At 34.0% G+C, this 26,193-nt stretch overlaps 2 long non-coding RNA genes across 8 annotated transcripts; both read left to right on the forward strand.

The window, feature by feature from the left end:
- Window positions 1-845: 845 nt before the first annotated feature.
- LOC149573082 (uncharacterized) lies at window positions 846-3,922 on the forward strand. Its single transcript, XR_016359644.1, has 4 exons — window positions 846-1,091; window positions 2,820-2,940; window positions 3,041-3,103; window positions 3,571-3,922. It is a non-coding gene; the product is annotated as an uncharacterized LOC149573082 (long non-coding RNA).
- Window positions 3,923-18,452: 14,530 nt separating this feature from the next.
- Window positions 18,453-24,424, forward strand: LOC149573083 (uncharacterized). 7 transcript variants are annotated; one of them, XR_016360033.1, is made up of 7 exons: window positions 18,453-18,607; window positions 18,749-18,898; window positions 19,092-19,243; window positions 19,762-19,936; window positions 20,361-21,733; window positions 22,181-22,332; window positions 23,819-24,424. It is a non-coding gene; the product is annotated as an uncharacterized LOC149573083 (long non-coding RNA). The 7 variants fall into 7 exon arrangements; XR_016360031.1 differs by having other exon boundaries at window positions 18,453-18,613; window positions 20,361-22,332; XR_016360032.1 differs by having other exon boundaries at window positions 19,092-19,640; window positions 20,361-22,332.
- The last annotated feature ends 1,769 nt before the right edge of the window (window positions 24,425-26,193 follow it).

A 26,193-nucleotide genomic window follows, 5' to 3' on the forward strand; every position in this document is an offset into this window, starting at 1 on the left:
GTGAGGCTGTCTTGGTGGATGCATAGAGAGCTCGGGAGGAGTTGACCATCCAGTTGGAGGCAGTAGAGTGACACTTGGCTCAGTGTACCCAGGAGTTGGAAGTAGAGAATGCGGCATGGATGGTTATCAAGGTCAGATTGGCTAAGGTGACAGTATTGTGTTAGCGGAGGCTACAGATGCAACGTGTTTTGGAGACTAATTTGGTGCAGGCACGGGAGGAATGTGAATGTGATGCGACGAAAAAAGATCTGTCCTATTATAATTAGTCACAGTTAATGTATTCCATTTTGTTAATCTGTCTCGGACATTTTGTAGTTGTCGTCCGGAGACGACTTTATTTTTTGGGGGGGATGATGTTGGTAAATTCTATATTGTAGTTGACAGGTAGAATTGTATCTGAAAGGGCGCATAACGGTTGAGTCACCCCTTCGGGAAAGTATATGTACATTGTCCGTAGGGACTTTTGGGGAATCATTGTAATCATCATAATCATATTGTAAGCATTGGAGTGCATATTGCGTATATGAATAAAGTATCTGTTCTATGTTATATCTTAGTATACTACATGCGATAAGTATCCTTTTACCTTGTATGGTAAACAACCATAAATTATCATAAATGTATGTGTTGCAGGGCAATGACAGAAAGAAAGATTATACATGTTGATTATGTGCTCTTATAGGCAATGGTTATGAATATCAGTACTTGTTTTGCAGGTGGAGGCTATTATTATTGTATCTATAGTAAATATTGTTACTGTTGTGCTATCAGTATCGATTCTTATTGAAACTATTTATAATGGAATCCGTGACTTAATCATAGTAGTTTCCTTCAAAGAACTGATCTCTGCTAATATCTGCCAAAGTTCTTTTTCTTCAGATTTTTGCTATATCCACTAGCTTGCTTGAATTTGTGTGAACTTGCACTAGGCTTAGATGTAGTAAAACAATGACTTCAAAGCCTGTAAATTTGAGTGAACCCAGTGAATTGGCAAAGCATTTGCTTCCTAAAATGGTATATGACTTATACGTGGGATGTGCAGAGCAGGAATGGACAGTCGAACAAAACATTTCTGCGTCCTAGAGAGTCAGGTTGTTTTTTTGTCACTGAGCTAATATTGTTTGGCTTCTCAATAGAATAGTGATGATATTCCATCTGATTTTGTTGAACAAATAGTTTGTACTTTCAGAAGGAAGACCACTATTAAGTATTAATTTTAGATTCTTACACAATAAATTAATCAGATTCCATTATTTTTGTTAGGTTCAGTTGTCTGGGTTTGATGTTGTCATATATAAAACAGGAAAGTAGAAACTTGATCTATAGCCAGGCAAGAGGCCTAATTCTAGATTCTATTGGCACTGAGCAGGTGCTGAACTGATTTGGGGTCCAAATTTAAGGTTATTATAACGGGAACTCCAAACAACATGGTTTTGGTATTTATCAAATGTTCCTGTTAACCCGGAGTTAGGAAAATTGATCCCATATAAGATGTTTTACTTTTATCAACAGGCACGGGCTCGAATGCAATTCATTACTGGCTTCATATTTGACAATATGGTCCAGCTTTCTGAATTATATTGTATACTACATAGAATATTTCATTCTTTGCAGGACACATTGGCATTATCCTAGGTGGTCCATACAAAGCCTGTGAAAGGTTTGGAAACCTTGAGGTTGATTTTGTGAAAAAGACAGTTAATGGTATATGTTATTTCTATTTTACAAACTAAGAAAGAGCTGTCATAAGATGGTATCATCTTACACTTTAAAGTGGGCTTTTAAATGCAAGTAGTTTTGTATCATATATCAATATTTACAATTACTTTAGAATATTTTTTATTGAAAGTAGAGCATTATAAGTTTCTACGTAATAACATCAACAGATTATCTTCTGAGTAAACCTATTCAGTGCCATGCTCCTAGGTATTATTATATTATCAAAAGTGGACCAAATTTAAAAGGTTAACTCTCCACCACTAAAACATTTAATGTTATATTAAAGTAGAAACATATAATGAACATGAATATCCGAGTAAATTGAACTTAAAATTGAATAAAAGATAGGTATCAAAGCGACGAGACAGTAGAATTGTTATAGCATTAAGGCACAAAGTTCGTGATAGTGGAATTCATTTATTTGTAACTGTTGACTTAGATCCTTAATTCAAAGGGCAAGCTCTGGCCTTCATCAAAATACTCTTCTTAAGACATTAAATTTAAACTGTCCATAATGACAAGTCTGTATAGTTTCTAGATTTAATTTCCTTCGACAGCTTTCTCGTCCTGATGATGGATGATGGAGTGTGAGCCAAAATGCTGATGCAAATAACTCTTACACAATTGAATCCCAATTCTTTGCACACTAGCTCATCCTCCTTTTTGTTAGTTTACATGACTCTGCCAGCCTACAGTAGATCTGATAAGGTAAAGAGACACCAATAAGTGGTGGGGATAGAATCTATATCTTCATGAGAAAAAATTTACATTTCTGTGACCCTGCCCCATATACTTGGAACCCAATTACTAGAACAAATGAGAAAAGTAGATGAATTTGATCATGATGCTTTCTCAAGGATGCACTGAATTGTTGAAGGGGAAGGAATTCGTGACTGTGAAACATCTTTGTTACAGCTTGGTTATCCCTTATTAGTCCATGACAATTGGCTTCAGTTTAACATAATGGAGAAACGCTTAAATCATTTATTTAAATGTTATCCAAAATTATTAGTTGGACTTGTTTATCACAAATGAGTATAGATGTTTCTAACTGTTATGAAGAATTTTGAATGAATTCTATTAGCTTTTTCCTTCTACAGTGGATATATGGCTCCTGAGTACATGATGGAAGGACAGCTATCAGAGATAGCTGATATCTTAGCTTTTGGAGCCTGCACTAGAAACCATTACAGGGAAAGACAGTATAGATTCATCACTAAGGTATTAAAGCTACATTTTTAATCTGTAGAGCTATAAAAATGGCTGTTTATTGGAGCATCCATAAGTTTATGTTGGAGTCATATTGAACAATATGTTTTAGTTTTGACTGCAGGTTTGGAGACATCACCAAGCACCAAGTTACTAGTTTTGAAGCAGTATCAAGGTAAACACTGGAACTGCAATCTGTTGTTCCACATCTTCCATTCTAATTTTGTGCCTTGAGATGAACATGTATCTTCCAGATCAGGCATCACTATTTAGGTACATTATTTTTTGCACTAGGAAGTGATTATGCCAAACTTTCTTGTTGTCACTAAAGTAATCTTCTTGAACTAATTTTTGTGAAAAAACGTTTTCTATAATTTTAAGCTTATTTTCAGTGTCAATAATGCTAAGCAAAGGGAAGTATTTCTGAAAAGGAAAAAAATTCTTTGACCAATACAAAAATAGATTAATAGATTATTGAATGTATTTGATGGTTTTGTTCAGCTGTTGATCATTTAGCTAATGCATTGAAGTTGAAAGCAATTAACTGTATGGCTAGATTTGGAGAATGCATATATGAATAATATGAATATTTCTTCCAATTCAACAGGCATAAGTTATTTATTGTCACTGGTTTGTTCACAGAAAGCCATGGACTCCAATCCAGTTCACTCAGTACAGGTATACAGTTCAGTTTCATGTAGATGTGCACAGTTTTGAGGTATGTGCAAAAGCCAAACCATTTTATTAATATAGTTTTATATTGTACAATGTAAATAAAATATTATTATAGCAAGAAATTTATTTCACAAGCTACTGAAATATTTTATTTTGCAGTAGTAGGTGGATACCAGTGCCAATTTTTTCATGGTACCATGGAGATAATACCACCATGGTTTTAGCCTCAAGAATCGCCTACTTCCACTTTTTTGTATCACAAGAGGACTTGTGATTGGCCTTGCTGTTTGATAAAAATTCTTTGTTTATTCTCTCTCTTGTAAACATATATCAAAGATCAGTTTAGCTGTTCACAAACAATTCTTCATTTGTTTTCTCACTATTGTTTACTTATATATCACTCTTGTTGTTTGATTTGTGTTTCCATATATTATATTAACCACTTCTTGCAAAATTATGTACTTTGAAGTAGACTGTGAACATTTTCCAAAGGATATATATAAAATGTGCTTGCATGTCTGACTTTATACACTATTTCTCAATCACCGCTCATATATTTGTTTTCCCTCACTGGTTTTAGATTTTTACATTGTTTCTTCAAATTATTGCTCGAACAAAATGGAGTAGTAAATTGAAAAAACTAGTCAGTCTACTACTCTTGAGGACTTGCATTTGTTGATTAATTTTGAACTAGATTTCTTGCTGCTCCAGAGCTGTCAGTTACTAATTCAATATTTCCAATATCTGCAATTGTATCCCTTGCATTGGCAGGGGTTGTATCATCTAAACATGCTTATGGTTATTTCTCCCAAACATGCTTTCTGTGATCTTGTTTGCTTCTAAACAATTGTAGATTTTATCATAATGCTGTTAGATCTTCCAAGTCTTCTGTTCTTTTCTATAGACACATTACTTGTTTGTTCTGGGCAGAGATATATTATCGGTTGTGTATCAAATTTTATATTTTTGTAGCAATTATCCTTTTCCATTGTTTTGTTGAAACTTGAGATATTGAATGCAATGGCACTGTGATGGGATATTCTATTACAAGCAAGAAGCTTTTCTATTGATATGTTTCATCCCTAACTATGCAATAACCAACAGTATTGTCTGTTTTTTACAGGCATGCACTGAATTTCAACTTTCCCTGTTTTGAGAGGTGCTCTTACGATGTGTTTAATGATGTACGGCCACAACATCTGCAGTTGATTGAAGATAAATTTAATATTTTTTTGACTTTTACACTTCATTTAAGTGAAACTTTTGCTCTTTCACACATTTTTTTTTTTTTTCTAGTGATAAGCATTTGAGAATAGTTCGATGTTTTGCGGTGTTCATTTGCCACATTCATAGTAAATTGAAGAATTTATTTAATTTTGCAGCTTTAGCAGTAAGTTGAAGTGATCTTTTATCCTTTATCTGCATTTCCTTTTCTATATTGACAAGTTTTGTGCCTTAAGAAAATTCGTAGACAGTGGAATTGGCAAATAGTAATATGATGCTCAGTTCAATTCAAATGTCATGACGACTTTCCCAACATTTTGAACTAAAAAATGGGAATGCATAGACATCTGTGGTTGGTCTGACATCGTTAATCTGGATGTCACCTGATAATCCTTGATGGTAGAGGCTTTGATATCTATATAAAGAAACCCCCTAATGAACAAAAGAAAACAAAAAGCATGATAGATGTACAAATTGAACTCCAGACCTTACAGTTCTTTTATGATATTTCAAACTTCATGTTTGGCAGCATACATAAGGGCTCAATGAGTGCTGAGGAAGTCTTTCAGGATCCACACTTAAATTCAGGCATGCCCAAAATAAATAGGCTTTCTAGATTTATTCTTTAGACATAGAAACTGCTTGTCAGCATTTCTGTTTGTCGTTCTTTTCCAATATATCAATATATAGTGTTTTTCAGAAAATCTCAAGGTAAATGCTGTCTTTGCTGACTCAAAGCCAAAAATCAGTCTACTGATTTGTGCTGAGTCTGGTATTGGTGTCACTGTTTGACATTTTCATGTTCGACACCATGATTAAGTTCTCAACAAGTGCAGAGGAAGTCTTCAGTCCAGGCATGCCCAAGGAAGCTTTCCAGGTTGTATCTCTAGAGTTAGCGACTGCATGCTGATATTTCTGTAAGTCACGAATTTTGAAAATATCAATATCCAATGTTTATTTATTATTATTTAATTTCTGAGTATATGTTGTCTTTGCTAGGTCAAAGCAAGCCAAAATTCAGTCTACTGAATTTTTGCTGAGTCTGATTTTGGTATCGCTGTTTGATACAAACATAAAATATAAGAACAATATATAGAAGTTAGTAACTATATGATATATATTTGAACAATTTGGAAAAACATTACATGTTTTTGTTTAGATTGATTGGAAGTGGTAACTACAAAGCTAACCATTTTATTTAACGAATGAAATATTGTTAATTTCTTTAGAAAAGATCAATAGAAAAGATGATCATTAAAGAAACATTGCAATATTCTGATATCATTCAATATTTTATTGTATACAGTTTTAACAGGAAGGCACATACTTCTACTCTCATCCAAAATAATGTTGTCTAGCCATTCTCTTCAGGGATGAGACTAGCCAGATAGAAGATGATTTAAGGTAGCCACTTTGGCCTCTTCCCATTGGGGGGAGAACTCCAAACATTTCTACAATAGAAACCATTCTTTTTCTATTGAGTTATCACTTGTTGAATCCAGTGATCACAAGCACACTTAGCTATTCCCAATTAGTGGGCTTTCTTGAATCCAAGAATCCCACAATACATGTTAATATTGGCATTGATATTGACTTGTTCTTTTGAAATCTTAGATTGTTGAAACCACGGCAAGATCCTTTAAGTTACTAGATGGAGATTATTCCACGAGTCCAAATATTCAAGTTACAGAGTTTTGCTTGAGAACCTTTCTTGATCATCATATATTGACCATATCAACTTAACATCAAAGGCTCAGTTGGCTTGGTTATTAATGTACAATATCTAAAATATAAATCCTAACACCCACATCTTATTTATTCTCAACAAATCAAGTTGTAAGCCACTTCCCATCCCCACACTATTTTTTACACAGTTTGGGGCTGTCTGGATACCAGCTCAAGGTTTGAGCCATAGAACTGATAGTACGGAGTTTCTTTTATTCCATCCATTCCATCTGATGATTATTAGGAGAATCTTCCAATAGAATTAAAAAGTTTTCTTTCCATTTTCATTATCCTTCTGTAAGAGACTTAATAAATTTGGGAAAGGTCCTTTCTAGGTTCAAGTCTTTTCACAAAGAAGAACAAGAGAAAAATTTGGTCCTTGAGGTGGGATTCCAGATACTTCTATGCTGTGAATACAGTATTAAGTAATCACACACTCAACACAGTGACTGCAAGCACACTTAGCTAGTTTGCTAATGTCTTGATTGCCAATTAATGGGCTGCATTAAATCCAAGCATCCCACAATTCATTTTAATATTAGCGTTGGTAATGATTTGTTGTATTGAAATTATAGATTGGTGAAGCCGATGGTAAGAGCTGTTTATTAACATTTTTTTACTGAAATCATGAATCACTGAAACCCATGGTAAGAGCATTTAAGTTACTAGACGGAGCTTATTCTGCGAGCCCGTATATTCCAGTTGTAGAGTTTTGCCACACAATCTTTCTCCATCATCATATATTGACCATATCATCTTTACACCAAAGGCTTGGTTGGCTTGTTCATTGTTGTATACTGGCCAAAATTTAAATCCCAACACCAATACTGCATTCTTTCCCAACCAATCAAGTTTAGTATATAGCATGGTTACTGGGAGACTCGTCTCCCCCTAAAAGTTGCGTCTCGGAGACTGAGACGCATCTTGGAGACTTTTCGCATCTCCGGAGACCTCAAAAAAGGTTGGAGACTTCATGTGAAGTCTCTTGAAGTCTCCCCATCTCCTAATCCAAAAAGTGAAGTCTCCCTGAAGTCTCCTGATAAAATATAAATGTAAAATATAATATTAAATAATTTTATATATTTTGGCCTTCTTTTTAATGTTTTTAATGCAAAAATTAAGACCACCGACAATTTAAATGATTAAATCATTTAAAATATTTTATTTAATAAATTAATAACTTTAAATGGTCTTAATGATTTGCCCCCGCTTGTACTGCCATCAAAGGAACCTGAGTTGGAGAGTGATGATTTTTTGGAGAGCATGATAGCTGAAGACCTTGAGATGGCTGACCACAACCTTGTGGAGTAGAAGACAGTACCATCGACATACTAATACTAGATATATTTCTGTTTTTTGTTTATTGTACAAAATGTTCATTTTTGTTTGCATATTGGCAATTCAGCATCAAACTATACTTTTTTGAATTTAAAATTTGAATATGTAATGATAATCTCAATGATTATCAATCTGATATGATGTTGATCATATGCAATATTTGAAAAACAAATATGTCTATGAGATACAATATTGTGATCATGTGAGTTTTGAAATCTTTGACTCTATGAGTATATTTTAATTTTTTATGTGACATTAGTATTATTATTTACTTTAGCCTTTTAGTCTTATAGTATTACTATTTTCAAATTTTGTATTTACTTTTAGTATTAGACTCTTTAAACTATTAAAAAAATAAAAATAAAAAAATTGCCGTCTCCAAGTACCCCCGTCTCCTATTTGAAAAATTGTCGTACCGGTACCAGTACTAGTACCGGAGACCTCGAAGTCTCCCCGTCTCCCGGTGACCTTGGTATATAGCTGTAATACTTATATTATTTGTACCTGGCATTTTAAATGTGACATCGTAAAAGTTGGATTGAAAGGAAAGATTAAACTGATGAATTCTTCCTGTTGGTATTTGCTTTCAACATTCTTTTACAGTACAACAATCTTACTCTCTGTTTTGATCTTTTGAGGTAGTAACACTGTCTTGACATGTTCATGCTATCAGTACTATTTCAAATTTAGTATTGTTTCTTTTCATAACACCATTGTCTTTTGATACATTGTAGTGACTCAAAACTTTAGCACTGCCTCTTGATCGCTGAAACACTGTTTCTTATAACAATCTTTATACCATTGTTTATTGATGCTTTGTAACCTGTACTGTCACTGTCATTTATACATTTCGAAAATTTGTTCCTCTTATCCCTTCTGCTCTAATGTCTGATGCCAACATTTTTCTATCATTGTCATGAACATTAATGCCTATTGCTATATCACTAGCTCTTCTTCATCTTCTGATCACTGACTTTTACAACCCTCTGAGCCATTACTCTATATTATAATCACTGTCTTGAATACCTTCTTTTGATAACTTTGTGTTAAGCATCATAGCACTATCTTTTTCACTGTTTCAATCCTCCTTGAGAAACATCAAATGACTGTCCTTTAGGCACTATTTCATCTCCTATGAGGCTTCTCATAGATATCCTCTCTTATTGATTCTGAGGAAGAATCTTTACTGTTTTCTACTTTAGTAGTCATTATTGTTCCTTCTGTATATAGAAGTGACCTTCATTGCATCATTGTTTTCTGTTTGTGAGTTTATTTCCATTTGAAAGTCATTAATCAGCACCTTTTACATTTTTACTGTAACCGTTTGTTGCTTGTTGCTCTCCACAGCTATGCTTTACTGTTTTGAATCTTCTTTCCCACTTCTTCAAACATCATTGATTAAGATTGTTTTGGCATTTACTACTACTGTTCTTCTAATCACTATAACAGTGATTCTAGGTCATAATTTCTATAAAGTGACCTTCACTGCATTGTTGTGTTAGATCCATCCCAGAATGAAACGTAAACAGCTATAAAGAAGAACCAAAATAGATGCAATAGACATGCAGAATTATCCTGGGAAAACCCTTCAGGTTGAAAGGAAAATCCCAAGCACAACCAAAAATATTACTTTATTGATAATAAATTGTTCTAGTGTACAATATCTTTCGCTCGATGCGATATATATAACACAAGAGAGACTATTCACGTTACAATTGAAGGTCTCTTGAATTTCGCAAAACATGACTACATTTTCCAATATACAATTTTTCGTATTTCCATGCCTCAACGCATGTCATATGGCACATGTCTTTATATTTAACATTACAATTATTATTCTAAATGTCCTCTTCAGCTAAGGGGGACCATAACGGTATTAATGCCTAGAAATAAAGATCTCTGTCGTAGCTACAATCTCCAACACTCCCTCTTAGCGAGAGAGAGATCTTCAGCTAAACAATCACACAAGGCTATAACTAAAATGTCAATGATAAAATCTCATCCCATAGATCCTATAACAATTTATGGAATCACTCAACATGAAAACCCAACAAGAAACACAACCAACTTTCATCACAAACTCTCTCAATGTGATGTTGTCATGGAATCTCCCAACATGACACTAAGAGAACAATTTGCCCATTGTTAATAATCATGGAATCACTCAACATGATAAATGGAAATATTTGTTCATATCAAACAATCATGGAGTCACTCAACATAAAAACCTAAAAAATCGCAATCAATTTTCATCACAGACTCACTCAACGTGATGGTGTTATGGAATCTCTCAACATGACAAGCCATTAAGGATCACAACCAACATTTTGTCACGGACTCTCTCAAAGTGATAGTCATGGACTCTCCCAACATGAATTCCAACTCCCATCACTAAATCTCTCAACATGATGTCATCATATGGACTCTCTCTACATGATGTTCACTATGAATCCCTCATAAGTGAAAGAGTTATCAGGTTGTCCTTACAACTTATTATTAATTTCACATGAATAAACTCATAAAATCACAACTGAAACTCTTTTCCAACTAGAGTCTCAAATTCGACAATACAAAACATTAACATGTATGAGGTTGGCAGGAATTCCATAATTACTCCCTCTTAACTATCACAAGAAGATAGCTGATGAAGCCTCCCTTTGGAGCTAAAACATCTCCCTCTTTAATAAAGTATCATCCTCATCTCATTGCGTCTTATTGCATCCTGCAACCAAGAGAGATATTAATAGCTCATAAAATCAACTATGTTAGTACATACACTATTCCCAATGATATAACAAGAATCTCATGATCAATAATCACATAATACTTATCTCCTTGTAGCTGATGAGAGCACAAAATATGAAAACTGCTCTCAGATATAAACTCTTTAACAACCATTAGAAATATGATCATACATGAAATATGCACTTGACTTATGTAGTTATATCTCTCTAGCATCATAATGCCTTCTCCAATAATCACTGCATATGTACATGCAACTGGAACTGAGTATACATAAATAACTTTACTTGTGATCACCTTTCTTTAGCCCCAATTACCCGAACATGCAAAATGGTGGAAGCTTCAACGGGACTTGAGAACTTCTAAAAGGTGATAATCCTTTTCCATGATGGTGGCGGTGGTAAAATAAACTAGAAATCCATAAAATTAATGAAATAACGCAAAATATTTATATCCTTTGCCATAAACATTTCAGAGGACCCATCTATCTTTAACACGTGCACTATGGTAAATAGAATCTCAACCGAAGAGCATTACTCCAACATCGTCAATTCGAATTGCTTCGACGAATTCCTGAACACACTACGATAAATATTAGATAAACATTGAGCAGTCTAACAAAGCTGGAGCTAGACGCGAGCGAACTTAGGAGGATTCCCCAACCCTTCTCCTGAACTTGAACCTACAACCTTATCTTGTTGAAATGAAATGAAACTGACTCTTCCATACATTACACTGAAAACAACATTATAAATTGGAAATGCTACATATAGAGGTAAGGCACAAAAAAAACCGGTAGATACGAAACCAACGAATGAGGAATTTGAAGGAAAAATGGAATGATAAACTCCAAGAAAAATTCATCGGGAGACGATTAGAAGAGAAGACCTTAATAAGTTAATGGAGAAGATAACATTGGCAAATCACAAACAACAGAGATGAGAGCACACGATGCTTGACTATGAAGCCACACTTCAATCTTTATTTTCGAGTCATAGTGACTATCATAATAGTTTGCAAATATAGAAGAGCACCTAACAATCTTAGTCACATTAAGATTAGGACAAATAAATCCAGAAGATTGCCCCAAAAATACAAGAGGGATGCACTCTTTCAAACATAAACTTCATTACGGAATTGATGAAAGCTTCTGAGATGAGATATGCAACAAACTTGCAAAATGCTAGACATTAAAATGATCAAAAGGCATAAAAAAATCTATCTTTGCTCTCTTGGATAACAGATCCAAAAGAAGCAAAAATTATGTCCCCAAAATATTTGTTGATGTCTTGTGTCGCATAAAAAATTTGGGCAACGAAAGCCAACGGGAAAGGGGAAGGGGCATAAACAGGACCAACCCAAGCTTGATGAAAAGAAATTATTGAATTAGGAGATAAATCACTCATGCTAACAAACATCATATGTTTATGCCTAGATGGACAACTACCATAGAGGTCAAAGAAATCCTTTCAGTTGTAGACCCTCCTAGCTTCATTGTTGAATCACCACCATCACTACCAAAATGAGATGAAAGAAGAAGAGAGATGATGTGAATGACAAAGCATACTCAAAAAATTAGTAAGAAAGTCTAATGAAAATTTCTATCAACACAAGACAAACCACATTAAAACCCCATATACATCAATACCATGAATGTTGAAGAGGATAGAGAACCATCAAAAGATAAAGATCCAGACAAAAACAAGATTCCATGATAGCCCGCTCTGACACCATCTTAGATCCAGCCCAGAATGAAACATAAACAACTATAAAGAAGAACCAAAATAGATGTAATAGACACGCATAATTATCTTAGGAAATCCCTTAAAGTTGAAGGGAAAAGCACAGCCACACAACCAAAAGTATTACTTTATTGATAATAGAAGGTTCAAGTGTGCAGTGTCTTTCACTTGATGTGATATATATAACAAAAGAGAGACTCTTCACATTACAACTTAAGGTCTCTTAAGTTTTTCAAAACATGACTTCGTTTTCCTATATACAAATTTTCATATTTCCATGCCTCAATGCATGTTGTATGACACATGGCTTTATATTTAACATTACAATTATTATTCTCAATGTCCTCTTCCGCTGAAGGTGACCATAATGGTATTAACACCCAGAGATGAAGATCTCTATTGCAGCTACAGTCTCCAACACATTGTTTGTTGTTTGTGAATTTCTTTCATTTGGAAGTCGTTGATTGATACCATTTACATCATCCCTATTATCATATGTTGCTTATTGTTCTAGGTAACGGTGCTTTGTTGTTTTGAACCTTCTCTCACACTTCTTCAAACATTATTAACTCTTACTGTTATGGCTTATACTGTTACTGCTGTTACGATCACATTAGCAGTGATTTTGAGTCATATTATAATATATTTGATCACTGCTCTTTGTATCATGCATCCATATCCCACTGTCATCTCTTGAAAATGTTGCATTCATGAAGTGCAACTTGCTGTATTTCCTTCAAAGATATGCCTTATTTAAACTGGTAACTGCTATAGATGCATACTTTGTGGTATTCTTGATCTGAAACCTTAGAATTTTTCTCTTGAGGAAGCTTCCTAGAGTGATGATGGGCGTGGGTAGAGTTTTTCGGACTAACTCCTTCTATTCAAACTTGAGCTACCCTCCTTTGGGTTAATTCAAATTTCAAACAAAAGGTTTGAACTTTCCCTCCATTACCTAGTGGGACCCAACCTTGACAACTAACCTCGAGACTAATTTAAAATCAAAGGTGAAAGATTAACTAAATTATGGTGACACACTCAAGCCAAGCGGAAAACTCCTATCTTACAAAACATGGGATTGTGGACAAAATTACAAAGATGATCGAGGACCCAACATTGATAGCTAACATAGAGACTAATTTGATCTTGAAGATGAAAATGTGACTACATTCTCGTGACACATCCAAGCCAAGTGTAAAACTCCCTATCTTGTGAAACATGGGATCATCTTCAGGTCTGTGGGTTCGTTATGCAAAGGATGCACCTCCAGAGAGGGCTTTATCCCTTGACAGGTCACCTAAAAGTCTAAAATTAATGTTTTTGAGTGGGACAAGGGATAGAAGGAAATCCTTGATACTAAAATTATTACCTAGGAGGTGCTGCACCAAATGTTTGAGAAGCCTAATCAGCTGCTCTAGCTCAGTATGCATTCTGATAAAAGATGCATGCTTATTCAAAACTCATAAAACAGGACATACAATGCATAAACATTTCATAAGAACATTTATATTCAATTTTTCTTTGAAGGAAAACAGAGTTCACAACTTCAACTTACTGAAATCATAACAACACAGCTTATGAGCTTTAGCTAATGTGAATGTTCTTTGATTTAACACTTTAAGAATAAAAAATAATTGAAGTATTTGAAAGTGAAACAGAATAACTATCTCAGACGAAGACCATTTATTTACACACAACACAGAGAATTTTTGAGAAGGAAAACACTGCTTTCTTTATTGAAAATGAAAGGAATCGCTGTTACGAACTGAGAATGCTTCAAAATAGTTGCAATGTCTTCTTCCTTTTGCTATCTCAAAAAGCTTAGAGAAGAAAATAACTCACTTGAATAAAGAAAATAGGTCTCAATGCTCACATAATGAAAGAACTGAAGTGAACTTGAAGTGCAACTGAATTAAGTCCCTTGAATCACCTCCATGTTCCAATTGATTGATGATCTCTTTGAATGCTGCTTCAGTTTGAATAAAATAATCTCCTTGAGTCGTACATGGTTGAAAATAATGAAAAAACGGTCGTCAAAGTGCGCCAAACTGATGGTTGATGGGCCTAAGACTTCCCTTGATTGACACACTACCCATAATGAGTCTCTAACTGAAGAGAAACTGCTGTATCTGCATGGAAACCTTCACCTTTTTTTGCCTCAACTGATCCTCAACTGTATCTGCATGATATCTTGCAGTGATGTTTGATCCTTGACAGGTGGCTTGAGCTTGGCTTGTTGCATTTGGACTTGGATTTTTCTGTCACAATCTCTTGCTCTCCATCAAAACTTGTATTCATATTGCTCTTTGACTGTAAAATCTCCTCTGCAAATAAGATTACTATCTTCATGGCTTTTGTATTGCCCACATCTTGGCAATTTACTATGCTATGCTTTTGTTAATTGAAATAAATTCATACAACTGCCCTTGACATGAGCAGATTTGTAAAATGCATGCTTGCTGACCATGAAATCATCATTCATAAACCTGAAACTAAATATACTCTTTATTATAGCAATTTGTCATTTTCATTACTTGTTCATGACTTTTTTTGATCTTTGTTATGTTCGACAATGTATCCAATTTTGTTGTATTACTAATCTCTGACTACTGTTTCCAATCTTCCTATCCTCTGATATCGATATTCCTATTTACTCACTTTTTACATGTCACTGTTATTCACATTCATTGTTTCTAATTTATCGGTAACATCAATCACTGTTTATGCATGTATGTTCACCACTATCTTTCACTTTGATGTCACGTTTTTTTGCATTGCAATAGCAATGTTTGGATGCATGTCTACTTACTGTTTCCTTGCATTGTTTGATCACTGTTTTTTCTCTTATACATAGTATTGCTACTTTTATGACATGTGCAATTTTTGTACCCTTGGCCACCTCACTGCTCTTTGTTGTCTGATGGCCATCATAATGTTCTAACTGTCTTTCTAGGACTACTCTGTGTAACCAAGAGCATTGTTTCATACTATCGCAGCTACTGTATCTTCACGAAAAGCGATGTACCATTATTAACAGAATATGGTCTTTCACAACAATGCTTGGACTCCTTAGACAAGACAGTAATTGATGATCATTATATGGTGAATATCCTTCAAATAAAACCTATGAATGTATCCAAGGACAGTGAATACACCTTGCACAGACTCTAAATACCTTTAGTTACACAAAGGTGAAATTATCTCTCTATCTACCCCTCATCATATGAGTCATGCTCTCTAATATTTATCATTGTTTTGATCTTCTTCTTCATTGAAATTAATTGCGATCATGCTGTTTTAATGCCATTAAATCTACTCATTCCATTGTTGATAGGTCTTTTGCAACCTTTTATGATCCTGCTCCTCTAGGTATCTTTGTCTCTAAGACATATGCCTCTTTTATCTCTTTCTTACCGCTATAATATTCACGAGAGATCATGCTCTGGTGAACATCCTTTTGATTGAGTTATCATGACCGTCACTTTATTTTTTAATTTTTGTAATGGTAAATATCATCTAGGACCTAATATTCATGTAAAATCCCTCTGGGTGACAATATTTCCCATGGACTTCTAGATCAACCCAATCATCCTACATTTGATGCAAGGTGCCATTCTTACCCAACTACCAATAGTAAGTTTACCCGAATCATAACTATTTGCTTTGCAAGCAATGCACCTAGATCTTCATTCATATGATGAAAGCTAATAGAAATGGAAAACTGTTATAAGAACTCCTAGACTGGAAACATTTGTCTAAAAATGTCTTTCATCTGCTTCGTATATTCTCTAACAGCTATCACATACTTTTGGTGTTGTCATCATTGCCTTTGATATAGTCTTAATTTCTTAGTTTCTTTCCTTTTGTCACGACTCTTCATAACGCTGCTCCTAACTACTCTTATCATCTTCAAGTTCTTTGTAATAGCAATGACATTGCTTGTCATAGCAGTGACATCTATTGAACATTACTGTCTTTTATTGATATCTCATTGTCAAAGAGGTGCATACTGTCTTAGAGCACTGTTGATATCACAGTGACATTGAATATAATTATTTTTTGTCTTCAACATATTTCAAATCAATGTTTTGGTCTTCATTTTATGACTACACATTGCCCTTAATATTGTCTTGTTACAGTATTTCTCATCTGCTCTTGTATAGCATTGCTTTATATCATTTTTCTTGTATTGGGTGACTATCAAATAATTTTCTAGCGCTGATTTCACTAACCTAAGCTGCTCCTACTCTTGCCTTGAGCTAGTATTTATAATTTGAATGTCTTTTGCAACATTTTTTCCATGAAATTGTTTGTTATTGCTTCATATTTCTATATCATTGTGTTTTTTCCATTAATGGTTGCATCACTTTCAATATGACTGTCACTCACTCTTGTCATGGTTGTCTGATCTTTATTACTAGCATTTGGCTGTCCTTGACCCTTATGATCATTTTACTCTATGGTTTGATTTTTTTCACTGTGACTACTCTCCCCTCAAATAAAAGTTTATTTCTATTTTTTGACAGCAATGGAAGGATCTCAAATCTTTGAACAGTGAGATTATCCCAAGAACAATGATGTCTAGTGTTAGAACAATGAACACCATGAAACAATGATCAACCCATTGAATGAATCTACCACATCAAGAAAATGAAAGTCTCATCTTAATCATTTCTCTTTAAAGAATATTGACCCTTAATCAAAAGTATTTGTAAAGTTTCTGCTAAATCCTTATCTCTTAATCAGACTTTTAATCCAGTCTTATATGCTGAGAATGATCTTCTAAGTAGTATGAATATTGATGAAATTAGTGCTTATTATAATGCAGATACAATACTGAATATTTAACCTTTTATTGGGATAGAGAATCTCAGATATAAATTGCAGGATATAAAATGCTTATAGGAGCAGACTGCTGTAACTGTATGTCCTATAATCTGCATTTACAACCTACTTATATATCCTTTCTAAAGGGTATGTCCCTTAAGGGACTTAACCCTTCCTAACTTGGCACCTATAGGAGAGATACATATATATCATTAAATGCCAACATTAGAGATATATTTCTATTAAGAGGAAGTACGGTCTGTACTGTCAGACCTGTAGGTTTATCATGGTCTATATTCTTAACAGTATTTGGAGTGAAAAACAAGGCATTCGACTGACCTTTTCTGCCACTCACCTTAAACATTTAAAACCCTCTAAAATCCTCTGCAAAGACCTAATAGCCCTTATGAAACTTTTCTAGGCTTTGAAGTGGAAAATAGGCAATGCTTCCATTCATGGTTTACCCTTTCAATTTGCAAGTAGGTAATTTAGTCAGAATTTCGTGCACAATAGGTTTCTATACTTGAGTGAAGGCTTTTCCTTAAATGACCTTGTGCAGTAAATAATATTCAGATAATCCTTGAAGTTCCCGCTATAATTTCATGATATTGATAAACTTAATATTATAAATTAAATCTTACAATCACGTGCATTGATTTTCTAGCCTACAATTTTGCATCTCTACTTCCTGAGAAGAATTAGGACTGTATCATCTAAAACTTAGAGATTTAAGATTTCTTCGCTGCTTACAAATTTGGAGTCCTTTGGTACTTTTTAGCCAAACCTGTTGTTTAATTTCTCTTCCTAGGGCCTCATCCAAGGTTATAAATAAATATCGGGAGATCAAATCTCTTTCTCATGATCCCTGATTAGTAGAGAAGTAGCTCTCTCAGAACTCAATCAAGATCATGAAGGATGGCATGTACATTGAACTCTAAGCTTTGCCTTTAATTTATTTAACTTGAAGTTCAAAATTCTCAAGGACTGTTAAAGTAAATTTTTGCGTTACACTTATTCACTTTATTTATACCTAGTGACTTGTCTTTCCTAGTTTTTACTTTAGTGATCATATGCCTTTATGACCAATACTGATATTGTAACTCCATCCAATATCTGTTGGTCTTTTATAAAGCAACTATGTCCTTTCAATATTGTTTTATTCCCAACTGTATTGTAACACTTCTGTTATTATCTTGTAATTTTGCTGCAAAATGCAACCGAGTTAAATGATTCAAAAGTTTTGGCAGGTTTTAACTTGGTGATTAATGTCAAAAAGTTTGCATGGGATTCCTTTAAGAATGCCTTCCTCCTCTTGCATTCCTCTGCTGCTTCTTCATTGTGTGTCAGAATTTCAAAAGAACTCAACTTGGAATCCATTTGATCTTTGGGCTTTCTCTGCCCCAAAGGTAAAGGTTGTCCTTTTCTTCCTCCCCTTTGGATTTACTGTCAACTGATAACAGGATATTCAACCATGTCAAAGGTTAGTAACAATGCAAACCTTTTGTGAGTAGTTGTTTCTTAATCTCCATGTGTGATTTTTTATACAGTTGATGAGAAGCAAAGGTTATATTTCCATCGTCTGCATCAGCCAGGGTTTCTATTTTACATAGAGGAGTTTGCAGATTTCCTGTAGAATATGAATAGATTGGGAGGGAAAGCTCTTCCCTGGGTGATATAATGGAGATAAGCGAAGAGAGGTTTGCATAGTATTTCTGATTTTTTTTCTTTTGTTAACAGATTACAAATTCCGAATTACATGTCCTGTCCTGGAGAAGATAAACATCTTGCATCTAATGATCAAGATGTGATCTAGATTTTATTGTAGAAATGGTGCTGCTCTTTTTCTTGTTGTTGTCTCGGGACACTTTATGACAACTCTGATCTGTACAGTGAACAACTTGAGTTGTGCCTTTCAAATGGGGAGTATCAAGAGCTTATACCTCAACATTGTGCCTAGTGAAAGAATGATGGAGTGGTGGATGGAAACAAGAACCCCATAACAAAGTAGCCTGGTAGTGGTTCTCGTAATAAAGTTATCTCAGGTATAAACTCTAACTCCTATTTAGTGCTAAAACTTGGTAGATTCAATTTGGAGCAATAATATATATTTGAGAAGATATATAAGATTTCATTGAATTATTTTATTGGCTACCTATGTAAAGTTGTAGGATAAGACGTGGCTTAAAAATCAGATTTATTTTAGATGGCACTCCATCATAGTTCTTGTTATTCCATTGCAATTATAGACTAGCAAAGGAGAAAGGGCTTCACTTTTGTTTTTTAAAGATTCCATCATAGTTTGAGAAAGCCAAATCCATGGTTGATTTCAGATTCAATGTTCGCTCACTTTTAGAAAAAATGTGAGTAATAAATTATTAGCCGATAGGCTAGATTACTTGTGGTTTCACTCAATAACTCTCTGATGCCAGAATCCGAGAGGTAAGTTGTTTAGTGGTTTCCAGTTTCTTGACAAATGTTTTCACTCACCAAAAAAATCATTGATCTGATCAAATCAAATTCTATCTGAATGACTTTTATCTTTGAATCATATCTTTCATAGATATGAAGAGGGTGAAATACGAAGCTTGCAGCAGAGGGGAGCAGACACAAGGGTTCATTCTTCTTTGATGTGATTGACAGAGGAGAATATCACGCAACTTATGTGCTCAACACTTGACCTTTTTGAAAGATGAACTTGTCTATATTGAGAGCGTGGCTTTGGGGCTGTCGACAAGGTGCCTTGCTTTCCTCCATAAACCAGAATTCTGTTATCATTTATAGTTTCCTTTGATATGAATTGAACTATTGAGTTAACGTGGTAGAAAGCTGCTTCTTGATATTATTTCCACAAATATGCTTTTCTATGTAATGGTTGTCTTCCAATTTTGAATTTCAGAAGCTTCTCATTGGGTTTCCACTAGATCTCCCTTAATTGAAATGTAAAGAAACTAGACAAGCTGTGATGTAACTGTTTAAGTTTCTAACTGGATCACTTTTTGGAAGTTTGTTCCCTTAGTTGTTATGTGAAACCAGTACTCTTGTGACTTGCATGGTTTCCAGCTTCTGAAATGTACAATTTTTTAGTGTAGCTTAGCTCCATAAATCATCTTGAATTTTCCAACTTATTAGCAGCCCTATGTTGACAGTGGGATTTGTCAGGTACACAAGGTGAAGCTATTAGGTTTTACTGTTGATAGGGCGGAGTTACTATTCCTAGAACAATGGCTAGTGTATACCTTGGTTTTACACTTACAAAATCAAGTCCAGAAGCCCCCTCCCTAAAAGAGCAAGGTAGAGGTGCCAGAGCATGCTATTTTGACATGCTGCATGGCTTTAGATATTATTGTCCAAATTTGCTGAATTACCTTTAACCTTTGTAATTAATTTTTGGTGTGTCCAAATGTCTGTGAGTTTGCAACTTTGCAGACTAGACAGAAATGTCTCTTGTTCATGTTCTTTGCCAAAATCAGAACATGCATGGCAAACAATGGCCAGATGACTTGAGATTTTCTCAAAGCTTAGTGAAGGAAAATATTTCATTTCTCTCAGGGAAAAACTGTATATGATCTTTTAGCCTATTGCAGGGAAAAACTTGGATGAAAAGACACTGGAAAACAAAAGATTGGCAATCAATTGCAGACAAGATGAGAGTTCAGTGTATAATAACGTGAACAGTCTCAAAAACAATTCAATAGAGAAATCTTGTATAATTGCTCGGATGTTGTGCTCAAGCGAAAGAAAGATTTATGGTTTACGAATATCTCCCAATCAAAAGCCTCAATCATATTTTGTTCTGTAAGTCATAACATTTATTACATTCTAAAGTGCAGTGTTGTCAAAGCATTGTAGCATAATACAAGGGATAGCTTGTGAATTTGGTTACCTCCAGGAGGACTAGTCCCAACAGGGATTTGAAAATAAGAAATATTTTATTGGATGATGAACTGAGTCTTAAAATTGCAGACCTCAGTATGGCCGAGCTTTTCCCAGATGTTCAAACTCATGTCAGTCCTACAGGGACTCTGTACATGAACCACCAATGATTTTAGTTTTATCCAAGAAAATTGTTTCAAAGTTTTTTCTATATTTTTTATGAAAGTAAATCTTTTTTATTATGTTTTTCAGGGATACTGTAAAAGAAATTAATTTTACTTGCGTAGTAGTCTACTAAGACAGGTTGTCAGATTTGAATGGTAATTGACCATGTTTTGCATAGCATAGGTTAGAGTTTTTCTTCTGTTATTTACTTATTTATACTCGCCCATACAGTAAAGTTGGTACAGTATTAAGGCACAAAATTGGTGATAATGGTATTCATTTCTTTGTACCTGTTGACTTAGATCCTTAATTAAAAGGACAAGTTGTGGCCTTCAACAAAATACTCCTCTTAAGAGATTAAATTTTCACTATCCATAATGACAAGTGTTTATAGTTTCTGGATTCTGGATTTATTGTCCTTCTGCAGCTTTCTCACCCTGATGATGGATCATGGAGTGTGAGCCAAAATGTTGATGCAAATAACTCTTACACAGGTGAATCCAAAATCTATGCACACTAGCTCATCTTCCTTTTTGTTAGTTTACATCTGATAAGGTACAAAGACGGGGGATAGAATCTATATCTTCACGAGAAAAAAATTACATGTATGTGACCCTGCCCAATATACTTGCAATCCAGTTACTAGAACAAGGTATGATAAAAGTAGATGAATTTGATCATGATGCTTTCTCAAGGATGCACTGAATTGTTGAACCAGGGGAATTAATTCATGATTGTGAAACATATTTTTAACAACTTGGCTATCCTTGATTAGTCCATGACAATTGGCTTCAGTTCAACATAATGGAGAAAAGCTTAAATCATTTGTTTAAATGCTTTTCAAAATTGTCAGTTGAACTTGTTTGTCACAAATGAGTATAGATGTTTCTAACTGTTATGAAGAATTTTGAATGAATTCTTATAAATGTTTCCTTCCACAGTGGGTATATGGCTCCTGAGTACACGATGGAAGGAAAGCTATTGGAGAAAGCTGATATCTTAGCTTTTGGAGTTGGCACTAGAAATCATTACAGGGAAAAAGAGTATAGAGTCATCGCTAAGATCAAGCTCAAATGACAACATTTTGGAGTAGGTACATGCATTTTTCTTATTCCATAAATACTAGAACTATGATATCATATATTCCTTGGCATATGAAAATGTGTCATAAAACTCAATTTGCTTAAATAAATTATAATACAATGTTGTAGGACATAGTCAAGTAAACAAACTGACAGATCTTGGAAGCAACAACTCAGTAGAGGCTGCGACTTAGATGAAGTAGAAGACAAAACAAAATTTGCACTTTAGTTAACAACTTATTACTCAAAATCTTAAATCAATATCATAAGACAAAGCTTAGAGAGTTTGTTTTTAAACTGGATAGGCATGACGAATCATCTTAACAAATAAATGAACTTTGATAGACTCTCAGATTCATTTGTACGAATGTTCATCAAAAGTGAAATCTTATATTAAATAAACTTTAATAGACATATTAATTTGTACTGAACGTCATCAATAGTCAAACCTCAAATTGAATGATTTTATTATTTTGCACGCATAAGCAAAGATGTAGTGTTTGAATAGTCCCTCCAGTATTGGATGATTCATATGCCAAAGAAGAGGTCTTGAGGTGTATTCTAGCTTCCATTCTTTGCAATTAAGCTCAACATATGAGGATGTACTGTTGGAATAGTCCTTCCAGTCTTGGGTGATTCATATGCCAAGAAGAGTTCTTGAGTTGTATTCATATTTCCCTTCTCTGAAGTCAAGCTCAACATATGCCAAGAAGAGGTCTTGAGTTGTATTCATATTTCCCTTGTCCGATGTTGTCTTGATACTTGCAAACAGTGCAGAGACTGATCAAACTGTACCTTCATTCATCAAGTTTAAGTTCACTAGGCGTCTTGACATTAAAAGTCGTGTAATAAGTAGATCTCTTAAATGTATAGTTCAAATTGTAATTACCATGTTAACATTTATGTGGGGCTAAAATCTTATCTGTCATCAGAACCTGAGGCCATAGTTGATATCCATGCTAGTCGACTCATTTGGTCTGATGCAATGTAGCTATAGTTTGTTACAAATTAAACAATCTAGAAGAGCTGAGGTGTTGTATTTATAGACTACTATATAAAATGTTGAAATATGTAGAAGAAGTTTCATTCAACATCTCAACCTGTAAACATTTTCAGATTTTTTCCATTTGCGGTCATTACTATTTATGATATTGTCGATCTTGTATGTTGCCTGAAAATGTGTCTCAAAGGAGACATGAAACATCAACATCAAAAGCATTACAGTGGTGTCCAAAGATACGGTATTATGTCTGATTGCAATGAAGTCTTGGATAATGTGCTTGGCATTTTGTAATTTTTAGTAGTAAAAATAACACAATTAGAATAGTTATTGTTTGAAATGATACTGTTTATATTTAGAGCTTACCGAAAGAATAGAAAAAATTAGAAAAGAAGCTTGCAGCTTGAGTAGAGTTTAAGATTAGAGAAGATTTGATGGATGGAAGCAAGTCTAAGTCTGATTTTGGTTCTTATCACAAAGTTGTTGACACTGGACAGTAAATAGGTAGGTAGATGCTACAGACGGGATAGTTAAAATTTCACAGGTTTGAGGGCAATACAATCAAGAAAGGGAATCCAAATGTAGAAGCCATTTCTGGACGATGGGTTTTAAAGGAGACTCACAACATAAACAATAAAAGACATTTTTCATCGGTGTTCAGCTACATGATATTATGTCTGACTGAAAATCTGGAATCTCAGGAGACTCGGCCATGTGTTATATAATTCTCAGTAATAAAAATTATTAGTGATTGAAACTGTCTATATTTAGTTCTTATATGAAGAATGGAGAAGATGAGAAAAGTAGCTTGTAGCTTAGGAAAATTTTAAGACTAGAGAATATTTGTGTAAAAGCAAGATAGAGTCCATTCTGGTTCTTATCCCAAAGCTGTTGATAGTCGTGAGAAGATGTTAAAGAGGAGATGGTTAAAATTTGAGGTAGGTTTAAGGCCAACACAACAAAGAAAAGGAATTTTCATGTAGTAGGTGTTTCCTTATGGGAACTACTAACTAGGTCCAAGATGACATAGTTTATATGAACAATCCAACTTCCATTTTGTTGCGGAGTAATGAAGGATAAAGTCAATGCTTTTTATTGTTCAATTCAAATTTTGCATGTTCTTGAATTTTGTATGATTTAGATTGTTCATAATATATGTATATTTGTATGTTATTTTATGCTTGTTAGGTGTGTAAGGCTTTCTTAGATTACCATTTTAAGAAAGTTTGTGCCCTTTTCAAAGTTTTATCTTTATAAAAATATATGAGAATTATGTTTTAATGTATATAATTACAATTTGTTATGAAATGTATATTTTAAAAAAAAAACCTAAACATAAAAATATAATATTTATGTTTTTTATGTTATTTGTTTTGAATATTGTCTCATCAATTATATCAATAATTAGTTTCTAATTGAATGTGTTATTTCATATATTCTATATTCTAATATCAAACATAAGAGAAAACACAATACACACACATACACACTTTAAAGAAACAATATGATGACAAATGAGTGAGTACACGCATAAAGTAAAACACCTTCTGTAAAATATTCTTAGGGATATGAAGTACATATCTTTCTTTAATTTTTTTTTTTTGCAATTGAACTTTCCTTAACAAATTTTAAGCGATAATGAGTGTTATTATGTAAGATAACAAGGAAATTTAACTCTAGCCTTATGTGAAAATAAAATTTCACATCTAGAGAGGGGGTATCCATTCATTATAAAATTCTTATGCTATTCCATCCTTTTTATTTTCTATGTATGTATGTATGTATATATGTATGACAACAATGAGTCAATACCATAAGTAAATTGCAATTTCTCCAAGGAATAAGGAACTTCTTTTTGTTGTCTTTCAATCTTTAGAATATCCAATAAATGAGTGGACAAAATTTGAGACAATCATGTGAAACTTCCTTTGGTAAGGTACAAAAGAGAGAAAAAGGATGCCACAGGTCAAGTAGGACTCTATTTTCTAGCCTAAAGCCATGGGGGATTGGGTGTGAAGTGAACATTTCATCTTAATATGGCTCTCCTTGCAAAGTTGAGATGGAACTTGGCTAAGTACTTGAACAAGGAAAGGTTCCATCATTATTTGAATATGGAAGGGCTCTGCATGAGATCATAATTTGGAACAATATTCTTCATTGCAAAGTTTTGCTTCTTAAAGGTTTAAAATGGTGGACAATAGCCTTGGAACTTCAAAAGTGACTGATGGGAAAAATAATATTGATATTTATAGGGGAGGACATCTTTGTCCGTAAATTCACTACAAGTGGAGGATTTGCTTTGAGTTTTGCCTATCTTATCCTCATCTATAATAGACAAAAACATGAGTTGTGGAAACATATCTAAAACTCACATTTGATTCTAGAGGTTGATCTATGATGGACAAAAACATAAGCATAACATAATGAAAGACATAAAATCATTATTTGTTAACTAGAGAAACCCTAGCCAAGGAAAAGCCCTAGTGGGGATGGTACTCAAAAAAATGATCCACTAATCAAAAGTATCTTGTGAAAGATATTGACTCTATTACATATGCATAGTGTATTTGTCCTTGTTAGAGGACTAAGCCCTAAAAGCCTCAACCCTATTAAGAGTTATAATTACAATACAAAATAGGAGCTCACTACTCATAAAAAACACATACAACTTTACATGTAATGTAGAGTAATACTAAAACTTGATTGTTGCTGATATCCTCAATATCTGACTAGTCCTTGTACCTCTTCACAAAATAAACATATTACTGCTCTACTCTAGTTTGTGCATCAAATTTGCATCTATACTAGTCATATAAAGTGCACATATAAAAATCATATCATTACAATACAATGACATACTTCACTAAACAAA

The sequence above is a fragment of the Cupressus sempervirens genome, chromosome 2 (assembly GCF_028749045.1).
Source record: "Cupressus sempervirens isolate cs-2001-9-10 chromosome 2, ASM2874904v1, whole genome shotgun sequence".
NCBI lineage: Eukaryota > Viridiplantae > Streptophyta > Pinopsida > Cupressales > Cupressaceae > Cupressus > Cupressus sempervirens.